General features: G+C 38.8%; 1 protein-coding gene across 1 annotated transcript in view; it reads left to right on the top strand.

Annotated features, from left to right (window-relative positions):
- Positions 1-24,393, top strand: part of AVEN (apoptosis and caspase activation inhibitor) — a 155,336-nt gene that overhangs the window by 119,717 nt on the left and 11,226 nt on the right. The window lies entirely within an intron of this gene.

Below are 24,393 nucleotides of genomic sequence, written 5' to 3' on the forward strand. Positions count from 1 at the left end.
CTAAATGACATGAAGTCCCTCTTGTAAGCCCTCTAGAGCTTCAGAACTATAGCATTTTCTACTTCTTTTGGTGCTGTCCTGTTTCTGCCTTGTTTCATAGCCTTTTTTGTGTTACGGATTGAATTCTGTCCCCTCGAAAGATATATTCAAGTCTTAACAACCCCAATACTTGTGAATACGACTTTATTTTTAAATAAGGTCTTTGCATATATAATCAAGTTAAGATGAGATCCTACTGGATTAGAGTGGACCCTAATCCACTGACTGGCATCCTTTAAAGAAGAGGGAAATTTGGATAGAGACAAAGCAGAGAGCGAGAGAGGAGGAAGATGTTCATGTGACCACAGAGGTGAGATTGGAGCGGAGATTGGAGCGATGCAGCTGTTAGGTGGGGGATACTAGGAACTGCCCACAGCACCAGCAGCTAGAGAGAGAGGTCAGGAAGAATCCCCTCCTGGGGCCTCCAGAGCTAGTACAGCCCTGCAGCACTTCAATATTGAACTCTTAGCCTTGAGAACTGTGAGAGAATAAGTGTCTGGGTTTTTTTTTTTTTTTTTTTTTAATGTTTGTTTATTTTTGAGAGAGAGACTGAGAGGCAGAGTGTGAGCCGGGGAGGGGCAGAGAGAGAGGGAGATACAGAATCTAAAGCAGGCTCCAGGCTCTGAGCTGTCAGCACAGAGCTCCACGCAGGGCTCGATTCTGGAGATCATGACCTGAGCTGAAGTCGGATGCTTAACTGACTGAGCCACCCAGGCACCCCAAATGTCTGTCGTTGTAAGCCACTCAGAGTGTGGGAGTTTGTTAAGGCAAGCCTAGGAAACTGATACAGTGAGTGTATCTAACCTATATTGCTGCTGCCTCCGCCGCCCCTGCCCATTATGCTGTAACTTGGTTAAAAGTTTGGGATGTACTTTGCTCGTTATTATCTCTTCAGCATTGACAGATTCATTCAGCTATGTTTTTTCTTTAGAAACAAGTTCCTATTTTTTGGGGCACTTGGGTGACTCGGTTGGGTGTCCGACTGTGGCTCAGGTCATGATCCCATGGCTGTGAGTTTGAGCCTCATGTCGGGCTCTGTGCTGAGAGGTCAGAGCCTGGAGCCTGCTTCAGATTCTGTCTCCATCTTTCTCTCTGCACCTCCCACCTCGTGCTCTGTCTTTCTCTCAAAAAAATAAATAAGCATTAAAACAAGTTTAAAACAAGTTCCTGTTTCTGAGATATAATTTGTATATAGTAAAATTTACCCTTTTGAGTCATACAGTTTTTAGAAATGTGTAGTCTGTGGCCACCACCACAATACCAAGATACAGTACTTTTCCCATCAACCCAGAAACGTTCCTTGGAACCCATTGCAGTCCCCTCTCCTTTCTCACAGCCCCTGGCCACCACTGATTGGTGGGTTTTGCCATTTTCAGAATGTCCTATCAGTGGAATCTTATAGCATGTAGCCTTTTGTGTCTGGCTTCTTTCACAGTGCATAATGCATTTGAGATTCATCTATGCTCTTGTATCAGTATGCTCCCTTTTATTGCTCATCAAGCTAATTTTTATTGAGTGTTGTTATGCGCTATCTGTTGTGCAGATGCTCTGCAGACACAGTAATGAATAAAGTGGGCACTGTCTCTACCCTCTTGGGGTTTGTGGATCAGACAAGTACACAAAGAAGAATATCGTTAGTGCCATAATGGTGAAAGTGCCGTGTATCATGGGAGCAGAGGAAGAATATTTAACTCACATTTGAAGGATCATGGAAGCTTCCCAGGGGACCTGCCGCTGAACTTGAGACCTGAGGATGAGTGATTAAGCTGCCGTCAGATGATGGGAGGGGTGAATGCACACTGGTACCAGCTCAGGAGAGTTGATTGTTAAAAACTCAGGAGATTGGCAAGCTGGTTGTTGAACCATTGACAGCTTGACATTGATCATAGTGGGAGTATTTACAGCACTGATATTGTTAAATACCTCAAATTGGGAAGTTGTTTTTCTTCTTTAGAGACTTTCCCTTCACACCACATTGGATGCACGAGCATTATAGCCAGCGGAGATTGTTAACTGTGAAAGCAAGAAGGAGCTTGATGTTTCTGCAGAACTGAAATAAAATCAGTAGAGTTTAAGGGTGCAGTGTTGAGGGGAGAACTGACGGCTGGAGAATTAGGTGGCAGCAGATTGTATTGGGGGATGTAAGCCGTATTAATAAGCCATGATGTCGTTTTCTTATTTTAATATCTGTGTCAGTTCTGGCTTGGTTTCAATCGATTGATTATTCTCACTAGGGAGTATTATCCTCTTCTTTGCATGCCAGGAAGTTTTTGATTGTACATCAGAAACTGCGAGTTTTACCTTGTTGAATGTTTCATATTTTTGTATTCCTGTAAATCTCGGGTAGTTTTGTTCTGGGATGCAGGTTAGTTTTACTTGGACATGGTTTCCTCATTTTGCTCATTTGTTTAAGATGGTTTGCGTGGCACCAGAGCAATGTTCAGTGTAGAGTTAATTATTCCTACTGTTGGAGCCAAGACCCTTTGAACTCTCTACTGGCTGCCCCATGAATTATTAAGTTTTCTAGTCTGACTGGTGGGAACAAGCACAGTTCATTGGCCCTGTACTCCAACAGGTTCCTGTAAATTCTGGGTCATTCTTTTCTTGGCCTTGAACAGTTCCACACACGTTTGCAGTGATCATACTCTGGTCAACACTTGAGGGAGACCCTCTCGAGGTCCTCAGAGTTCTCTCTCTCTCAAGCACCCTGCTCCCTGCAATTCTCTCCTGAAGACTCTATTTACCTGATTCCCCTGGATTCTTAGTTCCATGTTCTAATTTCAGGGAGTCTGCCTGACTCTGCCTAGATCCCCCTAGATTTTTCTGTGTTTCAGGTGGAGGATAAGTTGGGTCCCTGGTGTTGCTGCAGAACTGAAATAAAATCAGTATTAAATAAATCAGTAAAATCATTGATTTTATTATAGCGAAGTAGTAGCTAAATCAATCAATAAAATCATTGGCTGGACCTAATATCAGTGGAGGGCAATTAAAGAGAGGTTTACATGGGGGCTGGTGGGATCAGATTTGCTTTTTGAAAACATCAATTTGAATGTAATATAGAAACAGATCGAGGGCGCCTGGGTGTCTCAGTCAGTTAAGTGTCAGACTTTGGCGCAGGTCATGAGCCAGGTGTTGGGCTTCATGTTGACAGCTTGGAGCCTGGAGACTACTTGGGATTCTGTGTCTCTCTCTCTGCCCCTCCCCTGCTCATGCTCTGTCTCTCTTGCTCTCAAAAATAAACAAACATTAAAAAAATTAAAGAAAAGAAACATTATTTTGCTTACCTGTTGGAATTGCTGGGGGCCTGAAAAAACAAACAAACAGCTTTAGAGTGAGGTAAACCAGCTACAGTGGTACTACAATAATTCAATTAAGAGACTGTGGTAACTGGTGGCTCAGTCAGTTAAGGTCTACTTTGGCTCAGGCCCGGATCTTCCGGTTGGTGAGCTCTAGCCCTGCATTGAGGTCTGTGCTGACAGCTCAGAGCCTGGAGCCTACTTCGGATTCTGTGTCTCCCTCTTGCTCTACCTCCCCCCTCTCTTGTGTTCTGTTTCTCTTTCTCTCTCTCAAAACTAAATATTTAAACAAATTTAAAAAAAGAGATAGTGGTGACTGAAGCCAGAGAATGGTCAATATGGATTAACAACAAGGTAGTTATGTGAGAAGTATCTGTGAGGTAGAAAATGTGAACCAAACAGGAACAGTAACAATGGAAAATAAGTAGGTTAAGTTCAGAAACAACAAATCTATTAAAACTCGGGTCTGATTAATAATATAAAAGATATTGCACACTACAGAGGCAGAGTAAGTATGAATTCAGAGAGAAAGCCCACCAGAGGTTGAATCCCAAAACCCGAGTATGGATAAGAAAGAGCAGTGACATCAAGCCCTTGAGGAAAGTTAAAGAAGAAAAAATGCTTTTAGGAAAGGAACCTCCTCAGATCTTGGTATGCTATAGAATCAGGGCACCCAAGATGTGCCCTCATTTAGTGTCCAGATACCACTTTTAATCACATAGATTGCACATAACAATTAGCATCTAAAGAAGTATCAGGAAAACTTATGTGGGAAAAATGGATAATTTAATAATCAGTTAAATATCAATTAAACAAGAAACCTTATACTTCATGTACTTAATGAATATACTTAGTAAGAAACCTTATAATTGCCGTAAGTACAAAAGTTATTGATAGGGTTTTGGGGAAATAAGTGAATAAATTTAAATGTCCTTTGCCTTTTAGTAGACCTAGAAGTAGAAGATAAATTCTAAAAGAGCAGGGACTCTGTTTAAACTTCTGTATCTCCAGTTTCTAGTCTGGCATGATAGCAGGTGCTTAAATAATACGTGCAAACAAGTGGATGAACACATTGTAAGTGTATTCAGATAGTATTCAGTAGATCAGGAGAGCAACATACAGAAGTATCAAAATGGGGCGCCTGGGTGGCTTAGTCGGTTAAGCGTCCGACTTTCGCTTAGGTCATGATCTCATGGTTCGTGGGTTCGAGCCCCGCGTCGGGCTCTGTGCTGACTGCCAGCTCAGAGCCTGGAGCCTGTTTCAGTCTGTGACTCCCTCTCTCTCTGACCCTCCCCTGCTCACGCTCTCTCTCTCTCTAGAAATAAATAAAAAAAACCTTAAAAAAAAATCAAAAGTAGTATCAAAGTATATTTTATCTTTGGGCCCAGTAATTACAGTTTCCAAAAATACCTGTCAAGAATTAAAAATTCCAAAAACCTTATGAACCTTGAAGAATCAGCCATTGGATAGAATATGGATTTGATAGACTTTTTTTTTTTAGAGGAACAGACCCCATTACCCCAACTATGTGTGTTGTTTCACTTTCAGTTAGATTTTTGGTATTAGCTGCCAGTGGAAGGAAAGCAGTTCAATTGCTTGCTTGTAGTCTTTCCTGAGTGGAAACACTTAGCAGAGGAAGAGGACTCAGATCCTGAGAAAAGCCTGTCAGTGCCTTGATGTTCTGTAACCACCCTTCTCCAGAGCAGGCTCCTTCTGGAGATCTGACACGGCTCCGCAGCTCCTTCCCAGAAGGGGAGAAGAGCTATTTAAAATTCTTGGCTTCAGGATTGTTCCTTCTTCCCACTCTTTTCTGTTTGAGAAACCTTGAGAAGGAGCTTGGTTTCACTGATGGAACACTGTGATCATAGCCTCTTCCAACTGCTTCATTGGTGTATTGCACATTTGGTATGAGCATGAAGTTGCCGATCAGAGGTGCTGTTTAAGCAAAGGAAGGCGCTTGTGGAGTGTAGGCTTCAGCCTGCTGTTCCTAGACATCGCAGCCACTTCTGTTTTCCTAGTGGGAGTGACTACAGTTTTTATGCAGGAAACATGAAGCACAAGGAGAACAAAAGGAAGTTTCTAGAGAATTTACATGAAGTCTTTATGCATGGCAAAAAATAGTTTTTAAAGCAGAGAGTTCTCAGGGAAATACTGCTTTCTCTTACAAGCAAGGCAACTTTGTATGACTCTCTTCCAGTAAATTAAATTTCCCATGGGGATCAGTTTCTAAAACTTGCTTACTCATAACAAAGGATATCTTTTGAAGCCATGTTTTCTAGTAAATATTTTAGGATTCCTTCCCTTTTTATTTTGTATTATTTTTTCCCAAGTTTGTTGAAAAGTTAATTGCCGAATATATTATACATGTTTAAAGTGTACAGTGCAAGGATTTGAGACACGTTTGCATTGTGGAACGATGTGTTTGCTCTAAGAACACTTAAGATCTGCTTTCTACAACTTTCAAGTATACGACAAAAATTTATTTCTTCATAGTTCTGGAGGCTAAAAGTCCAAGGTCGAGATGCTGGTTTCTGATGAGACTTTTCTTTCTGACTCGCAGATAGCTGCCTGCCTTCTCACTGTGTCCCCAAACAGCCTTGCCTTTGTTACACTCCTGGTGCCTCTTCCTCTGCCCCCAAGGCAGGGTGAGATCAAGGGTCACATGCTTTACTGACAGAGCCAGCCAGGTGCCCCTCTCCTCCTCTTCTTACAAGCACACCAGTCTTATTAGGACCCTGCCCTTATGACTTCATTCAATCTTACCTCCTTAAAGATCCTCTCTCCAAATACAGTCTCATGGAAGTTAGGGTTTCAATATATGGATATTGCAGGGGAAGAGAGCAAGGGAGTGGGACACTGTTTCAGAACACAATTTTGTTTAACTTAAGCACAATACCATTGTCACACCTAAAAACAAATACATTTTCCCAAATGACTTAAAATTTTTTAAATGTTAATTTATATTAGAGAGAGAGAGAGAGACTGTGCCAGCAGCAGAGGGTCAGAAAGAGAGAGCAGTGGATAGAATACAAAACAGGCTCCAGGCTCTGATCCGTCAGCACAGAGCCCGATGCGGGGCTGGAACTCCCAACCCGTGAGGTCATGACCGGAGCCAAAGTCGGATGCTCAACCGACTGAGCCACCCATGTACCCCAATCTTAATAATTTTTTTTATTAAAGCTTCAAAGTTTTATCTTTTTTTTTTATTACAAATAGTTTATTGTCAGGTTGTTTTCCATATAACACCCAGTGCTCATCCCCACAAGTGCCCTCCTCCATGCCCATCTCCCCCAGCNTGGCCTCCACGTACACTGAGTTCTAAGAGTGGATTTACTTTTGTCCATTTTTATAGGTACTGCCCCACTATCTTAAATTTTTTTTTAATGTGCATTTTTACTTTTGATAGAAAGAGAGAGTATAAGCGAGGGAGGGCAGAGAGGGAGATACAAAGCAGGCTTCAGGCTCTGAGCTGTCAGCACAGAGCTTAACGCAGGGCTCAAACCCATGAACCTTGAGATCATGACCTGAGACGAAGTTGGATGCTTAATCACCTGAGCCATCCAGGCACCCCTGCCCAATTGTTTTTTTAAACAGCTGTTCCAATGTACATTTCCACTAACAGTAAATGCCCCATCTATTCACATTCTTCCTGATAACCCAGTTACTCTTTAAATTTTTATGTCTCATGGTCAAAAAGCGGAATAGTCTCTTATTCTTGTTTAGATTTGAATTTTCTAACAACTAGCAATTTTGAGCATCTTTTTCTGTGTGAGCTAAATAATTTGTCTATTTTTATCTTTTGTTCTCAATTCTGTTGAGTGTCTTTTCTGAGTTGACTTGTATATGTGCTGCCGAAGCGAGCACCTGAGTTGACTTGTAGATGCTGTTGCTGTACTAAGGATTTCAGCCTTTTGTCTTTTTTATGTTGCTAATTTTTTTTATTCGCGTCAGTCTTTTTCTAATTTTTGTGGTGTCTTTTGCCTGACAGAAGTTTTCAGTTTTGAGTAGTAAACTCTGTTAATCTTTTCCCTTATGGATTTTCTGAGTATCAAGTCATGCTTTGAAAAGCCCTACCCCATTCTAAGATAATAAATAAAATCATTCCTTTCTGGGGTGCTTGAGAGGTGGCTCAGCGTTCGACTTCAGCTTAGGTCATGATCTCAGTGTTCGTGGGTTCAAGCCACACATCGGGCTCTGTGTTGATAGCTCAGAGCTTGAAGTCTACTTCAAATTTTGTGTCTCTTGCTCTCTCTCAGCCCCTTCCTCTGCTTGTGTCCTTTGTCTGTCTTAGTCTCTCTCTCTGTCTGTCTCTCAGAAATAAATAAACTTAAAGAAAAAATAAAACTATTCCATTCTGGTTTATCTTAGTATTTTTATTGTTGTAGTTTCTCTTTTTACATTTATATTTTAAATTTACCTGCACTTTAGTCTGTGTGTGTATGTGTATAAAGAAAAGTGAAGACCTAATGTAAATTTTATATAGATGGCAAATTACCTCACCCATTGGCTACTCTGTTTTTTTTCCCACTAATGTGAAATGCCATCTTCGTCAAATTCAAAGTTGTGTTCCTGGGTGACTTTCTGAAGTGTGTACTTTAGTTTTCTATTCCTCTGTCAGGACTATACTGTTTAATGACTATAACATTATAGTCTGGTATTTTGATTTGGTAGGTAGGGATCATTCTTCCTTGTTCTTTAAGAAGTTTCAGAAAAGTCTTGATTGTTCCTAGGCATTTACTCTCACAGATAAAACAAGAGAATAGTTGACAAAATCTCCCCTGACTCAGAATTGGGATGTTTATTGGAATTGCTTTGCATATAAATATTTACTTAGGGAGAATTGATATCTCTACAGTTGTTAAGATTTCATCCAAGACTGTTGTATTTTTCCATGTATACCTTTTCCTATGTTTCACAACTCTATCCTCAATTCGTGTGCTCTAGTAACACAAAACCGCACGCAGGTACCCACAGCATCGGTGTTTTCTCACTTTCTGATTTTGGCTCTGTCTTGAATTACGACCCCTCCTGGCTTTCTGCCTGGCCAGCTGTTTGTCATCCTTCAGGTCAGGCATCACCTTTTCTAGGAACCATCACTGGAAGGCTAGTGATGTCACCAGCCTGAATTACTTATCCTCCCACCCCCCATACACATGCACATCATGCTCCCATAAGACATGTGTCTATTGCTGTATGTTCTGTAATTGCTTAATTATTTAGCTGTGAACTCATCAAGGGCAGCACTGTCCTATATTATATTCTTGGCACTTAATACAATCTAGCTCTTAGTAAGTTTTTATTAAATGAATAAACCAGAATCCTTTATAGTTTTATGATTTTGTTCATATAGGTTTTGACACTTGTTAACTTTTTATTACTGACAATTAACTGTTATCTAAGAAAGAAGTAAACTAAGTTCAGATTTCGTTACCTTGTACTATTTGGATTTTTCACTCCAGCAAATCTGAGCCAAATGACTAAGTACCATTAAAAAGTATATAGTTGTGAGGCAGATTTGGTTATTTTACTATTAGTGAGCTATACAGATGAACAGGTGAACATGAGGTTGATTTGGTCATTGGAGCATCCTGATACATTGATGAATGAATTTTGAGATTAGTGTTTTCCCTCTTATTTCAAATAATTTTTTGTGATGATGATAAATTATTCACGGATATTATAGACTTATTTCTAAATAAAATAAAAACTTTAGTATTTATGTTTTTATCATGATAAAAGGACAATTTAAAGTGCAATTTTTTTAACATCAAACTCTGAAAAGTACTTTGAAAACTTTAGAAATGAGGTCAGTTCTTTCTTATAATTTAGGCTTAACACTTGATGATTGGCAATAGGTGATTGTGGGTTTTTTAAATGTTTATTTTTGACAGGAGCATGAGTAGTGGAGGGGGGATTTAGAGGATTTGAAGCAGGCTCTGTGTTGAGAATGGAGAGTCTGATGCAGGACTTGAACTCATGAACCGTGAGATCATGACCTGAGCTGAAATTGGATGCTTAACTGACTGTGCCATTCGGGCACCCAGGCACAGATGATTGGTTTTTAAAGGCAATTAATTACTCAAGTAAAATTTCTAACCTTAACCTTTCTATTCACTCATTCAAGATTACAGTAAAAATTTATTATAGAAAACAAATGTGAACTTTCAAACAAACGATCACAGTAGTTGACTATTACTTTCAATTTCATTTAACTCATGAGGTCCTATGGCAAAAGATTTTTCTCTTTGCTTGAATGTTTCCAAGATTGGTACAGGGAGCTCAGCCTGAGTTCTAAATGAATTAACTGACATTTTTTGGGGATAGCCTTGGCATGACTTGGCTTTTGGGAGCACAGAATACTTCAGGATGGAGTAGCATCATAGTTTCTACTTACTGTTTGATGAATATGTTTACAATAAATAGCACTAAGCATTTGCTACCTGCCAATGACCATGTTAAAATAATTCATGAGCAAAGTTTATTTAATCCTCATAATCCTGTGAAGCTAGTAACTATTATTCTTCCCATTTCACAGAAAGGAAGTGGAGGTATAGAAAGTTCAAACCACTTTCCTAAAGACCAACAGCCACGAAATAGTGGGGCCAGGATTCAAACTCAGATTGTCTGATCATTTAACTGCTATAACAGCACAAGGTGTTATACTTTGATTTGCCAAAATAAATATCCCTAATTAAAATCCCCAGTTTTTTTCTAGTGGCTCACCTTACTTCTTTCATCTCTCTTTGAAAATTAGGTATTTGGTATCCTTCAGGCTGATCCCAATTTTCCCTTGGCACCCTCGGTTTTATTTGAAAAAACCCATGTGTTCACCTTTAAAAGTGCCATTGACTACTCACTGACATAGTATAGTGTCCTTGAGTCTGTCAGGTAGTCCTTTGTTGTTTCCTTAAAACATTATACAATTAAAAATGGATCTTGAAGTCTCAAATGTACGCTTCCTGAATTTCCTTGTATACCCATGGTGTCTAGTTACCTATACCCCTTGTCACCAGGGCTGGCATTTATTTGATTGCTGGATCGGACACTCTTAAGTCAGATACAACTTTTATATGTAAATGGTTATCTGGTGCTAGCGGTGGTGACGAAAGCCCTCTCCCAGGCGGAACATTGACTCTGACCCCTGTGGAGTCCTGCCTGGGCACCAGTGGTGGAAGCAGTTGAGAGTGAGCTCTGTGTTTGGGTTCATTGTCTTGGGTCAGAGTCAACAGCTTATTTTGGATCTTACTTGTTTAAGATCATGTGGACCTCCATGCTGTGCACACATCTTGGTTCTTAGTCCTCGGTAGGTGAAGCTGCTCTGAGAACTTTAGTTAAGTGGACATGTTGAGATGTCTCCCTTTATGTTGATGACCTTCTGCAGAAGGCTGATCTCTGCCATTTTATTTTGGTGTTCATTTCATGGTGATTTTTTTTCTTCACATAGGTAGATGGTATATATTTTGATGTGGTTTATGGTTATTCATTGTTTACATGTTGCATGAAGAAGCCAGTCTTCTATGGTCTTCATGCCATTAGGTGATCATAGGCCCAGCGACCAAACTAAGAAAAGGGAACAGTTAACCATGTATTATACAGATTATCGAAACCTTTTAAAGTTTAAAAAAAATATGTAAACTACATAATCCAAGCTTTCTCTAGAGACAGTTAAATTACCTTGAAAGACTACATCTATAAATAGAATTATCAGCTTTTAAATGTCACATATAACTGTTCAAAAAAAATCTATTTCCCATTTGGCAGCAGGATGGACCTCTCCAGAAAGAAACCAAAGAAAAGCAATGCCAAAATTTATTACATTTGAACAGCTTTAAAAATATAATGGGTTTAGAAACATTGACATTTCAGATAGCTGTTTTTTTTCTCATTTACCACCAGAAAAGAGAAAATCTTTTAACATTACCTAAAAAAACGGGGTGATAAAAATTGACATTTTATTTTGTAACAAAATACCACTTTATAATTTAATTAGAAGTCTGAGATAAAGACCATTTTAACAGTATTATATTTTCACAATGATAGTTATAAATAAATGAACATAATATGTATCATTCACTAAAATTTAACTTTAGAACCTGAGTACAACTGATGGGACATAGGCATGTGGAGCAGCAGAAAGGAGTTTAGGTCCCTGGCCCTTAGCGTTAGAAGCCCTGCATTAGTGGGAAGAAAAGGGGCTGTTCATTTGCCATATTCATCAGAGGAAATCAAAGGACCAAACCTCTAGGCATCCTGATGCTGCCTGTACTGGGGTGGGGGACCCATGTGTGGTGGTTGCATGAACCCTTTCCTTCCCTTCAGCTTGTGAATTCACTGGGACCAGAGTCATTCTGGGGCACCTGGGTGGCTCAGTCGGTTAAGTGTCCGACTTCAGTTCAGGTCATGACCTCATGATCTGTGAGTTCAAGCCCCGTGTTGGCCTCTGTGCTAACAGCTCAGAGCCTGGAGCCTGCTTTGGATTCTGTGTCTCCCTCTCTCTCTGCCCCTCCCCCGCTCATGCTCTCTTTCTCTCTCTCAAAAATAAAGATTAAAAAAAATTTAAAAAAGGAGTTCTTCCATAAGCCCCACAAAGCAGCCAGCCCAGAGCATTATAATTCTTCCTTTGGAAGTCTCTAATTATGCACCACTTCTTGAAATTTCTTAGAACAGAGCTCTGAATTTACCTAGTGCACAGATCTGCTTCTGTTTGTGTCCCATCTCATAATTACAGAGATGAGACAGTGGCATGGAAAGTGACCCTCTTCTCTTTTACTTGCTACTCCTTTTCCTTGGAAAACAAAAGGAGTTCAAAAGGGGATACAAACATAACAACCATTTCCTTGGGTGATCATGATCTAATCTCTGCTCATCTGAATAAAAGCTTATTGTCAATTAACATTTTGGATATTATTATGGTGTCATTAAGATGACAACAGGTTGTGTATTATCAACCACTTTTAAAATTTTTAATGTTTATTTATTTTTGAGAGACAGAGGGGGTAGGTAGCAAGGGGTAGAGAGAGGGAAATACAGAATCTGAAACAGGCTCCAGGCTCTGAGAGACTTCAGAATGGCGAGATCATGACATGAGCTGAAGTTGGACATCCATTTGACTGGGCCACTCGGGCTCCCCTATCAATCACTTTTTAAAAACACTGTCCTCTAATATTACTTAAGTTTATTTTAATTTCCCTACTAAATGATGTTACTGATGAGCAGTTTTAAGATCTTCTCATCTTCTTAACATTTCAGGCAAAAGTAGGTCTGGGATACTTTCCTCCTGTCCAGATAACTTGAAAAGCCAACATTACACCCTTATCTAAAATTGGATTCTGTCCTTTTAAATTTCAATTAATTGTCTGATTTTAAAAGCATCCTTTGGAAACATTCCATTTCAATCTGATCAAGCCTGTAATTCTAACTCCCAGTTTATAGGAAATATAAAAAATAAAAGAACAGATTAGGTGGTATGAAAGTACAAATCAGTAAAATACAGGAAGTGAAAAAATGACAGGTCAAATGATCTGGTTTCTTCAACAAATAAATTATAATTACTACAGATATTTAAGGGACACATCAATTAAATGTATTGTGAGGAATTTATTTGGATCATGGTTTGCACACACCTGTACATCACATATAAAAAAACAATCTCCTGGGGCATCTGTCGGTTAGGACTGTCTCAGTCGGTTAGGCATCCAACTCGATTTCATCTCAGGTCATGATCTCATGGTTTGTGGGTTTGAGCCCCACAATGGGCTGTGTGCTGCTGGTGCTGATCCTGCTTGGGATTCTCTATCTCCCCCTCTCTCTGCCCCTTCAGTGCTTTCTCTCTTTCTCTCTTTGTTTTTATTTTGTTTTGCTTTTTTAAGTTTATAAATAAATAATCTTCTCACCATCCCTCCTCATCCCACCAGAGAAACCTAACCATTTTATGGAGATACTTAAATATTATGTGTATTTAGTAGTATTTATTATTTAATCATTGCTATTTTACATACTGTAATATTATTGTTATTAAAAAGAGACCTTATTCTTTAGAGGAGATACCAAAATAAAAAAAAAAAAAGCATGTTGTCTGGTTAATACCAGGAAAGCTCCAGATGGGGCTAACTTTCCATATGTACATGCTTAAGATAAATTAGGCCCTTAACTTGCTGAATTCTGCCCAATGGCATCTCCTGGAAATGCAGCAAACATGAAATGGAGCAAAGCTGGGTAATTATGTCAAAATGATTGCTAAAACAAGTCAATTGGAATTTGGTAAACAGATTCCACGGGTTCCTTGCCTGGCCAAAGTCTCTCATATAGTTAGTTGTAGTAAAAAGATGTAGAAGATAGGGGCGCCTGGGTGGCTTAGTCGGTTAAGGGTCCGACTTTCGCTTAGGTCATGATCTCGCGGTTCGTGGGTTCGAGCCCCGCGTCGGGCTCTGTGCTGACTGCCAGCTCAGAGCCTGGAGCCTGTTTCAGTCTGTGACTCCCTCTCTCTCTGACCCTCCCCTGCTCACGCTCGCTCTCTCTCTCTCCTAGAAATAAAAAAGAAAAAATTAAAAAAAAAAACGATGTAGAAGATAATTCTTCCTTTAAAAAAGCAACAACAAACCCAGCATTTATTACCCTTATTCTACTCCTAAAACATAAGAAATATACCTGTGGCTTAGAGCTATTCCTCTGATAGCTCAATTGTATATATTCTATGTTGAGCTTTGAAACTTTGAAAAGATGTTGCTACTTTTGATAATACCCATGAAAATAAAAATGTTTATTCTGGGTATACAATAAAACACATACATGATCATCAAACTGGAAACACCTGAGTTAGCATCCAAACAGCAGATTTTTAAAAATAGATAATCCACTGATGTTCCTCCCATTTAACAATGAATGTATTCAGAAAAGTTTTAAGTAAAGGTTTTAGAAAGTCAGTAACATTTTAAGTATGTCAAGGGATCTCAATATGGATTTCCTCTGCTCTCTAAAAGCAGTGTTCCTATGAAAGCTCTCTGAAGCCAAAATGGCGTCAGGTGAAGAGTATCTGCTTTTGTAAAGTTTGCTTTATGCCATTTCACTCTTATGAATGACCTACATTTAGTCCCTGTTCTCACTAACTGAAAGAAATTGGAAGAGGATTTTTGCCTTCACAAAAAAAGCCATTACCATACTATCATAGGTCTTTCATAAATGTGAAGTGGCATAGTATGAACTTCTGGAAAGTAGAGGATACCTGTATTTATGTGAGCTCATGAATCCTTTGTTATAATCCATAAGCTACTCAATTTATCAAGTTACTCCATCTAGTTTTGTGTTCTTTGTGTATCAGATTTTTAAAAAGAATCTGTCTTCTTGATATGGAATGTAAACTTTAAATAAAAGAAAGCCAAGTGCACTGTAAGGCATTTATATAATGAGAATCAACATCCTTAATACCAACAGCCTTAAACGGATCTACCAAATACAAGGCAATTTGTGACTTTCTGATAAAAGCAATAGATATCATTTATATAAATAATTCTAGGACCCAAAGAATGCCCATCAAAACGTGTTCAGTAATAGCAAATACTAAGGCTTCTGAGTGTGCTGTTTGCATTTCTGCTTCATAGTGCTGCACTTAAGTGTTGAATGCTCTTAATCATCAAAATAACTAGCATCTATGCAAAGAAAAAAATAGCAGTGAAATGGATACCAAAACAAAATGGCAGGCCTGGGAATGCTAGCATAGGGCAAGGTTCATAGTTAGGGATTGTTTCTGGAAAGGTGCTGTTCAAAATGACTGTCATCCTAAATAGCTAAAGTCTAGGCGACACAGTTCAGTGGTCAGTGCCAGATACCAAGGTTAGAGTCTGTGAGCAACTGAGTAAGAACAGAGAACCAAGAGGCTGAACACCAACTACTTCTCTGCTGATCTCTGGACCAGGTGACAGGGATTCTCCATGTTATTAGGTGAATTTTGTTCTGCCCACTCTATTTCCTTTCCCTTCTATCGCTGACTATTTGAAAGTCTGTCACTCTCCAGATTAGCAGCTCTGGATATTAATTAGAAAGAAATGGTATGTTCATAGACGTAGAGATTTGCCTGTGTCCAAAGATTTCGTTAGAGGTCCCACAAAATTTTTCCCTGAGACAATTACCAGTTAGGATAGCTCCTCAATTTCCTTAGCTTCATGTTTGGGTTCTAGGTTCTCAAGAATGGCTTGGAGAGATGGCATATAGCACGCTAATGTTAATTAGAACGAGCTATAATCCTTTGCAGACAGAGAGAACTTTTATATCTTCTACCCTTTATGTTTTGAGGGTAACAGTTTGGCCCTTCTGTTTTGTTTTGTTTTGTTTGGGTTTGGTTTAGTTTGGTGTTGTCTCACTCTGTAAACAGCTTAAGAATAATATTCACTTCAGAGTTAGTATGTGTTTAGGTACTCATGGAAAATGTGTTTAACAGAGAAATAGGATGAATTGAGTTTTGCTAAGCCTTGTTATTATTGTGGAATACAGTGCTCAGCGGCAAAACTTCATAACTGGTTGAAAATATTGAGTCGCATGAAGAATATGACCCAGGTCCTCTTAGTCATGTCTGGCCTCTTCACCCCTCACCACGCTTTAGCCATACTGGCCTGCCTTCTGCTTCTTGAACAGCCAAACTCCCTTCTATCTTGAGGCCTCTGTTCATGTTGTTTCTCTGGGGACATGTTGCCCTGTGAAACTCATTCCAGGTGTTCTCAAAAACCAGATTTGTGAAAGTTTAAAAAAAGAAAACCAAGACTAAGAAGAAGTTCAAACTCCCTTTCACAGGTTCTGTATTGCCTGCATGAGTTGACCTCAATAAAATTGGTTGGCTCAAGGTCTCTTCTCTCCAGCTTGGGTATTACTAGTGCTTGCTAGAGCTGCTTGCTTGAAGATTTTATGGAGAATATTATGTTTACGAGAAATGAATTCGACTAGGAAAGTCCTTATGTGATTTTCAAGAAAGGCTTTCTGGAATCTTACAAATGAGAATAGAAGCTGGAGGAAGAGCTGTCAGCAGTTAAAGGTGTGAATTTGGATTTTATACTAAGATATGAATTAGTACCACAGAGATGGTTTCAGTGAACTGAGGTACAGTAAGAAAATAAACAGACAAGTCAAAGATAGGACAGTAGGTAAGACTTCTTAATTCTTCATTTATGAGATTCTGGCATACGTTTAGCAGGTAAACAACAAATTGAAAGCAATCTTATATTCCTGATAGAAATGAGGGTTCAGACATTTTCTCCAGCAAATCCCATAGTGTCCTCTGAGGGTATGCTTTGAGCCATCTCTTTCGTCATGGGATTGTAGTCCTTGGAGATTTTAATTATTTAACATTAACCTTGATGGAGAACTTTTCATTGGAAGAAGAAAACTTGGGCAGATTAAGGTAGAAAATACTATGTATGAGAGACATGAGTAATAATAAGGGTAGATTGACTTTCAAAAAGTATGCAGTATGTAGACAGGAAAATGAAATAATAAGGAATAGATGATAGGCCATGAAACTCAGGCAAGGTTTGACTCTGCTATGAGACCTCATTGCTGAGTTTCAAAGTGAGCTTTGGAGAGTACCACTGTAGTAGTGGGATTGTGCTTTTTTCTGTATTGCTGCGCTGAGTGTGTGTGTGTGTGTGTGTGTATGTATGTGTGTGTGTTTGAATCTAAGCATCATTCGACAGGTGTGAGGCTATTTTCCAGATAATGACCATTTGTCATTGGCCTCACTCTTCTTTCTTATCTCCCTCCGGAAGTGAATTGTGTGTCATTGCAAGACTGCCGATGGCATTAGAGCACAGTCTACTTCAGATATTAGATCTGGAAACTTTGATTCTTTGTATGATGTTTTCACCAACTTTTGGGTGTCTGATAGGCTATAAATAAAGTACAAATAAACTGTTAGATGGACTGAATCTTTTTTTTTCTTAAGTTTATTTATTTTGAGAAAGTGCAGGAGGGGCAGAAAAAGGGAAAGAGAGAGAATCCCAAGCAGGCTCTGCACTGTTAGCCAGTGCAGAACTCTCGAACTGTGAGATCACGGCCTGAGCCGAAAGCAAGAGTTGGATGTTTGACTGAGCCACCCAGGCACCCCTGGGCTGAATATTTTTTAAGTAAATCAACACCAAAAGCACATTGTTATGTGTATAAATGCATCAAACAAGGAAGGGAGAGTATTACCCCTTCTGAAGGTTTGGGGAAGGAATTTAACTTTCCTTTTATTTTATTTTTTTCTGTTTTGTGTAGTCCCTCTTGTTCAACTCTGGATCTGAGAGCAAGGAGAGCAGGGAGCATGCCTTACATATTTATATTATTAACACCTGGTAGTGCTTGGCACAGAGTTGTGCTGAAAAATGTATGAAAGAATGAAAAAGTTACTAAATAAATGAATTGTTACTTCTAAAGTTGTTTAACCTCACATATGCCCATTTTCCCTGAGAAAGGTAGTAAACTATTTCACTACAAAATTCTTACATTATGCTGGAAACTAGAAATGTATCTCACACTTACCTCAGACCAGATTTGGAGAAAAAAGTTGAAAGGCATGTATTCTCCAAAGTTAATTTTAACTACAGTTTGAAAAGTTTGGGTGTTACAAGCATTTCACTGAAATAATTAGAGACAGCTTATACTTCACTGAGCATAATCACAACCCTAGAAACTGACCCTTATTAACTACCCCTTGAGTAGGACCTTCTGGTAATTTGTCAGAGAGAGTACAGTTGGCCCTTGGCCATCACAGGGCTGGGGTCTCAACCCCTCACGCAGTTAAAGATCCATGTATAACATTTGACTCCCCTCCCCAATTTAACTACTAGTAGGCTACTGTTCACTAGAAGCCTTACTGATTATGTAAATCATTGATTAATTCATATTCTGTATGTTATATCTGCTATATACTGTATACTTACAGTACAATAAGCTAGAGAAAAGAGAATGTCAAGAAAATCATAAGAGAAAATATTTGCAGTATTGTATTTATTGAAAAATATCTGCATATAAATGAACATGTGTAGTTCAAAACTGTTATTCAAAGTCAACTGTACTTGCTTCTCCATCCCATATTCATTCTCTTTCTTTTCAAATCCCTGATTCTTATCTGGGCCAATGATCACTTGGGAAGAAATCAATTATCCCACATTCCTTGTAGCTTAATAAAATAGTATGATACTGCCAAAAGAGAAGTAAGTGGAAATGTTCTGTGGTCATTTCTGGGAAAACACAACTGACAGATGGTCCATGCCTTTTGCCTATTGTTCTTCAAGTCTTCTTCCAGCTTGCTGTCTGGAATTTTGATGGGATAGCGGGAGCCCTGGTCATCATCTGGCATCATGGTGAGAAGGGTCTTCATAGGAATGGTAGAGCAATGAACTGGAAGGAGCCTGGACCACCATGCCAGCATTTGACCACCTAAGTTTCAACTTCATTTGGTTGATAGTGATATACCTTCTTATCTTCTTTAAGCCATAAGTTCTCAGGTCTTCCTTGCACACAGCCAGACCTAATCGTAAGGGACACACTAATTTACTACAGTCATTTCTAACATCTTAAGATTCCATTGCTTGTTTGAGGGATTGGTCCTTCAATTCTCTTACTTATTCTTCCTTGTCTAATCATTTGCTTTTATCTTGGGATTCTATGCCAGGGTTTGATGTTGGCCTTGTTTCAGAAAATCATTGATCTTGAGGTGCCTTGGTGGCTCAGTAAGTTGAGCACCCAACTCTTGATTTTGGATCAGGTCATGATCTCATGGTTTGTGGGTTTGAGACCTGTTTTGGGCTCTGTGCTGACAGTGTGGAGCCTGCTTGGAATTCTCGCTCTCCCTCTCTCTCTGCCCCTTCCCCATGTGTACTCTGTAAACAAACAAACATACGTACATATAAACTTAAGGGGGAAAAAGTGATCTGAGAGATTTTATTAGATTGCCTACAGTGGTACAAGGTTAACAGAGTATTCACCAATTATTTTGGGGAAAAATAGCTGGATTCTAAATTCCAGAATGTCAGCATCATCCTTCTCTCATAAAGCCTGGAAACCTCTCAGGGTACTTGAGTGTATTTGGCTTTTCCTTCAACATGGTCCATGCAGATGGGGAAGCCACATTTAAGGGGCATTGGAAAGATAGGCACATCTTATCATGTGGTGCTCAATGTGGATATTTGATGGTCAGGGGCGTTTGGGGCCCCCTATCTGGTGAGAAAGCTAATTATAGGTCACTGTTGAGCAGGAGGAGAGATTTTTCTTACTAGTACTGTTCTTTTGGCTTGACCTAACTTTTTTTTTATTAATCAGTGTAATGACTTGAATAATAGTTCTCATAAAGACAGAGAGCTGTTGCTTTGTTTGGGGTATATATTGAAGTGCTTGACATCTACGTCTAGAAAAGTTCATCCATGGAAGCTAGACATTGGGTGGCAAAGATGTTTTATGTCCTATTAGCTGAACTATGGGCTATCTTTGGTTTGATCTGTGTCAGCCTGTAGACTTAGGATCCACCTTGACCTTTCAAATACCTCGTAGATGAGAATAGAGAAATTCAGAGAAAAAAAGGGTATATATTTCATTTTCCTATAACAGCCATCATGGTGACTATTTGGATTTACTCTCTTTCTATGAAGATTGTGAGCTTGCCAGCCTATGGGGTTCATTTGTGATTTCCCAGAGACCTATGTCCTGGTGGAGGGCATATTCTCAGGGCTGTGTGGCAGATAAAGGAAGATGATCCCGATGAAGAGCCAGGAAAATGGAGCTTCAACTGAAGTATTCATCCAGAACTAGTGATCCATTCCTCTTGCTTTTTAGACTTGGTTTCTGAAAGGAGGCACCACATAGGTCTAGGCCAATTTTGTGAGAAAAAGCTCCAAATTCCTAGGACAGATGTCAGTTATGGGAATTGCCTGCCACTACCAAATTATTGGAATTGGGTGTAACTAGGCTTGGGCACATCTTCTTTCTTTCATGCTTACTCTTTGTGTACATCTGATGTATGTTGTTGAAACTAGAAATCTTAGCAGGTTCTTATTGACCACATAAAGGTCGTTCCTTGTAATCCCACCTGAACTTCCTCTGGAGAGCTTCCTGGTTATATTAAGTCCTTTCAGGTGTTTTTGCTGGTGGTGCAGAAAGGGTAAGCTTATAATTCAAAGCTGTGTTATCTATGACTAGATGGTAAGCTTTTGAAAGTATATTGGTACTGTAGAATTCTAACAAGTGTAGTGTCCACTTTTTCAGTGATTCTAAGACTGTTTTAGACCAATGTGAGAAGGTAGGCAGAGTGAGAATCCGGAGTATTATAAATACAGTGATGGAGTTGGTATATCACCTTTATTTCTCCTGTCATTAACAGAATACTATCATTATCAGAGTTCTGTGAAACTTAGTTTTATTTTTAGAAGGCCTATTGTAGTTATTTAAAGGAACCCTTGAAGTAATCCCTTTCCTAAAATGAAGAATTACTTATTTTTGAGTTTAGATTTTCATGTCTTCAAACATGTCAGCATGTCAAATATTAGTATATCAAATGTCATAAATATTTGTTATCTGTTTTTGTCCTAGGGAACTCAGATAGCCAAGAAACCTAGTGGAAATAACTTTATTAATTATAGGTCTAATAACAAATGGTAGGACCCAACAGGTGCTGGTGTCCAGCCATTAACTGACCGTGTGGCCTTGGTCAGGACATTGAGCCTCTCTAGACCTAACATTCTCTGTTCTTCTATAAAGTGAGGGATAGAATGAATGGCATCTGTGGTTTCAGCCTATGAGATCTATGTATGTTTTGTCTTAAATGCATTCTGAGAAGGTCTTTGCCCTAAGGACATTTTAGCTTTTTTTTTTTTTTCTTTTAGATTTCCTTCCTTCTTTTTGGCTAGGTTCCAAAAGTAACATGTGCTTGTTGTTTACAAAGGAAAATTCATCTGGAAAATGTATTATGCAGAAAGGAAGTCTCCTTCAGTCCCACCCTCTGAGAGAGAATCATTCTTAAAATAGGTATATAATTATCTTGGCTTATTTCTATGCATATATTAGTATTTAGTGATATATACACACATGTGTATATAGCAAATGTGTATATGCATATGCATATATATTAAACTTGATTTTTCATGTAACAGTTGAAATAATATCTTTCCATCAGTATATATAGTTACCTTATTTTTTTAAATTGAGGTATAATTGACATGTAAAACTATATTAGTTTTAAGTGTACAACATGATTCAATATTTGCATATATTATAAAATGGTAACCAGAAATCTATTTAACATCTGTTACATAGTTATAGTTATTTTTCTTGTGATGAGAACTTTTAAGATCTACTCTCAGTAACTTTCAGTTATGCAAATACAGTGTTATTAGCTGTAGTCATCATGCTGTATGTTACATAAGCTACCTTATTTTTCAAATGCCTCATACAGTGTCACTAATTGAATATTGGAGGCACACCAAATACACATTTTAGCCAAATGGTCAAATGTTATGTCATATTTTACTGAAACTAAGGCTAAATAATTATCACTGTCATAGAATGGATGTCTGGAATACAAAAAAAAAAGATCTGAAAATTTAACAAAACTTAAAATTCTCTAATAAAAGTTTATAGTAGTCAGATTTAATTTTTACAATATATGTTCTCCTTTTCTCCCAATGCCTGGTGTTGGATTATTCCTGGGGTCACTATACTACAGAGTATAGTACTGATGATATTAATGTTGCCCCTTGGCAACTAACCTTGTTTCCTCCAGTAATAACTAGGAAAAGACTAGGTAATGACTTAACGTCCTCATTAACCACTGGCCTTGGAGATTTGTGTGATGATCATAAGTTTAATTGAAGGAATCTCAGAAATTGAAGCATTGTGCACTGCTTGAAACTTACTCTCTAAATACCTTTAGGAGCATACGTAAGATTGCTGCCAATGCATATATCCAACTTTCTGATATTTTTGCTGCCTCACATAATTAGTTACTTGAAAAAAAAACCCTGTCATTAACTTTGGCTCTAAATTGTGGCAGTATATTAATGCGGTTGACTTTCAAGATGTAACAGAATTGTTTCAATAGCACATGTATCTCTGTATCTCTGCTTTCATTGCATGCACACCAGCTTCACCATGATTTCTGGGATAGAAAGACACAAGACTTTTTATATGTTAGAAAAATGTGAATTTTCAAAATCTGTCCGTTTTGTTTAAATCTGCCCCTGCCTTATTTAGCAAATTCTAGTGAATAAATCATGTTCTTAATAAGCAATCATTGGATTTAGCAGGCCTGCGATTTTGGTATCCTTATACGCAAAGTAGAATTTTATGGTTTTTTTGTTTCTGTTGTTGCTTCAAGCAGCCTGTATAAGAGGTACCAGCTCTTGCCCCATCTTGTTTGAGGATTTTTCTGTAAGTACACAACAAGGCAGTTCCACAACCTCTTATAACTCATGAAATTAGTTTTTGGCCGAAGAAGAAGAAAGTACAGAACGCCATTTATGCTTTCTAGTTGTGTCCATGTCACTGTGCCATAATTACCACGTGAACACACACCTGTGTGAGTGTGACCGAAGCTTTGAATGCTTGCAGCTCCTCAGACACCCTTCACCATGCTTTTTGCATTGTCAACCACAGTTAGCTGTCACTGTTGCTTTCCACTCTATATTTCTTCATCTGGGCTCACCATGTGAGTGTGAGAGACCAGGAACTCTTCCAATAAGAGAATAAAGCAAGAGCAGGATTGAATGGATTGTTAAGGAAGTGTGCTGTTTGTTTGAACAAGTGAGCAGGAAAAGGGGCACAGGGAGAGAGAGAGAAAGAGAGAATCTTAAGCAGGCTCCACACTCAGTAAGGAGCTGGATGTGGGGCTCAGTCCCACAAACCATGAGATCATGACCTGAGTGGAAATGAGGAGTTGGACCCTCAAGTGACTGAGCCACCCAGGGGTCCCTGTGCTGTTTTATTTAAAGGAGGCCTTCATGTCCAAGTGTCTGATGCACACAATAGAGCAGTGGCACATTTGGTAATATCACCATTGTTTTTGTGTATGTTGCAGTATAAGTGAGGAAGAAGAATGTTGGTGAACTGTTTTCCAAAAGCACTCTTGATGCCAGGATTCATAATTTCCACAAACCTGAACACTCTTTGATCTTCAGGGACAGGAGTAGACAGATTGGCATTCTTTTTGTAGACATTTGAACAAGCTTATTTTTCAGAGTTGGCCTCTATATTACTTATTTATTACAATTTTAAAAGTGTGTTTTTGAAGTTGGATTACCGTAAGCAAAACATGTTTTCGGTATCTCTTTTTCCTCAAGCATTTTCTTCTTTGTATTTTGTATGTGTGTCTTTTGTATGAATCAGAGATGACTTCATGGATGTCATTGTGATTTTATAGATTTTCCTATTCTTAAAATTTTACATTGCTCAATTACAAAATCCATGTCTGATAACTTTGGTATCTTAACCTCTATGGACTTTTCTCTAGGGTTTTATTTTTTCCCCCTGTCTTAGTTTTTTGTTATCTTGGTCTCTTCTCTTGATATACTTGATGGTTTTTAATGAATTTTGGACACTGGTTATGAAAAACCGAGATAATTTTAGGCTACTGATAATGTCATTTTCCTCCATAAAGGATTTACTTTTGCTTCTTATAGGCAGAATCAGAGAGTGAGATGATTTACAGCTTTGTTTCAGACTGTGTAAGGGTTGGTTTATTCCTGCTTCGTTCCCACTTTTTGTTTGTTTGTTTGTTTTTGAGAGAGAGAGAGAGCACAAATGGGAGAGAAGGAGACAGAGAACCCCCAGCAGGTTGCATGAGCTGAGCCTGATGCAGAGTTTGATCTCACAACTGTGAGATCATGACCTGAGCTCAAATCAAGAGCTGGACATTCAACCAACTGAGTCCCCCAGGTGCTGCCTGCTCCCGCCCACCGTCCCCAATTCCAAGATCTACTCATCAGGGCTCCCAGCTGAAAGTTTTGGATTTTCTAAAATTCTTCCTCATCCTTGGGCCCTGAACTCCAATTTTTGTCTGCTTTGTACCATAAAACTAGCAAAAGCTCTCCACATTTTTACAACC

The sequence above is a fragment of the Crocuta crocuta genome, unplaced genomic scaffold (assembly GCF_008692635.1).
Source record: "Crocuta crocuta isolate KB4526 unplaced genomic scaffold, BGI_CrCroc_1.0 scaffold156, whole genome shotgun sequence".
Lineage (NCBI taxonomy): Eukaryota > Metazoa > Chordata > Mammalia > Carnivora > Hyaenidae > Crocuta > Crocuta crocuta.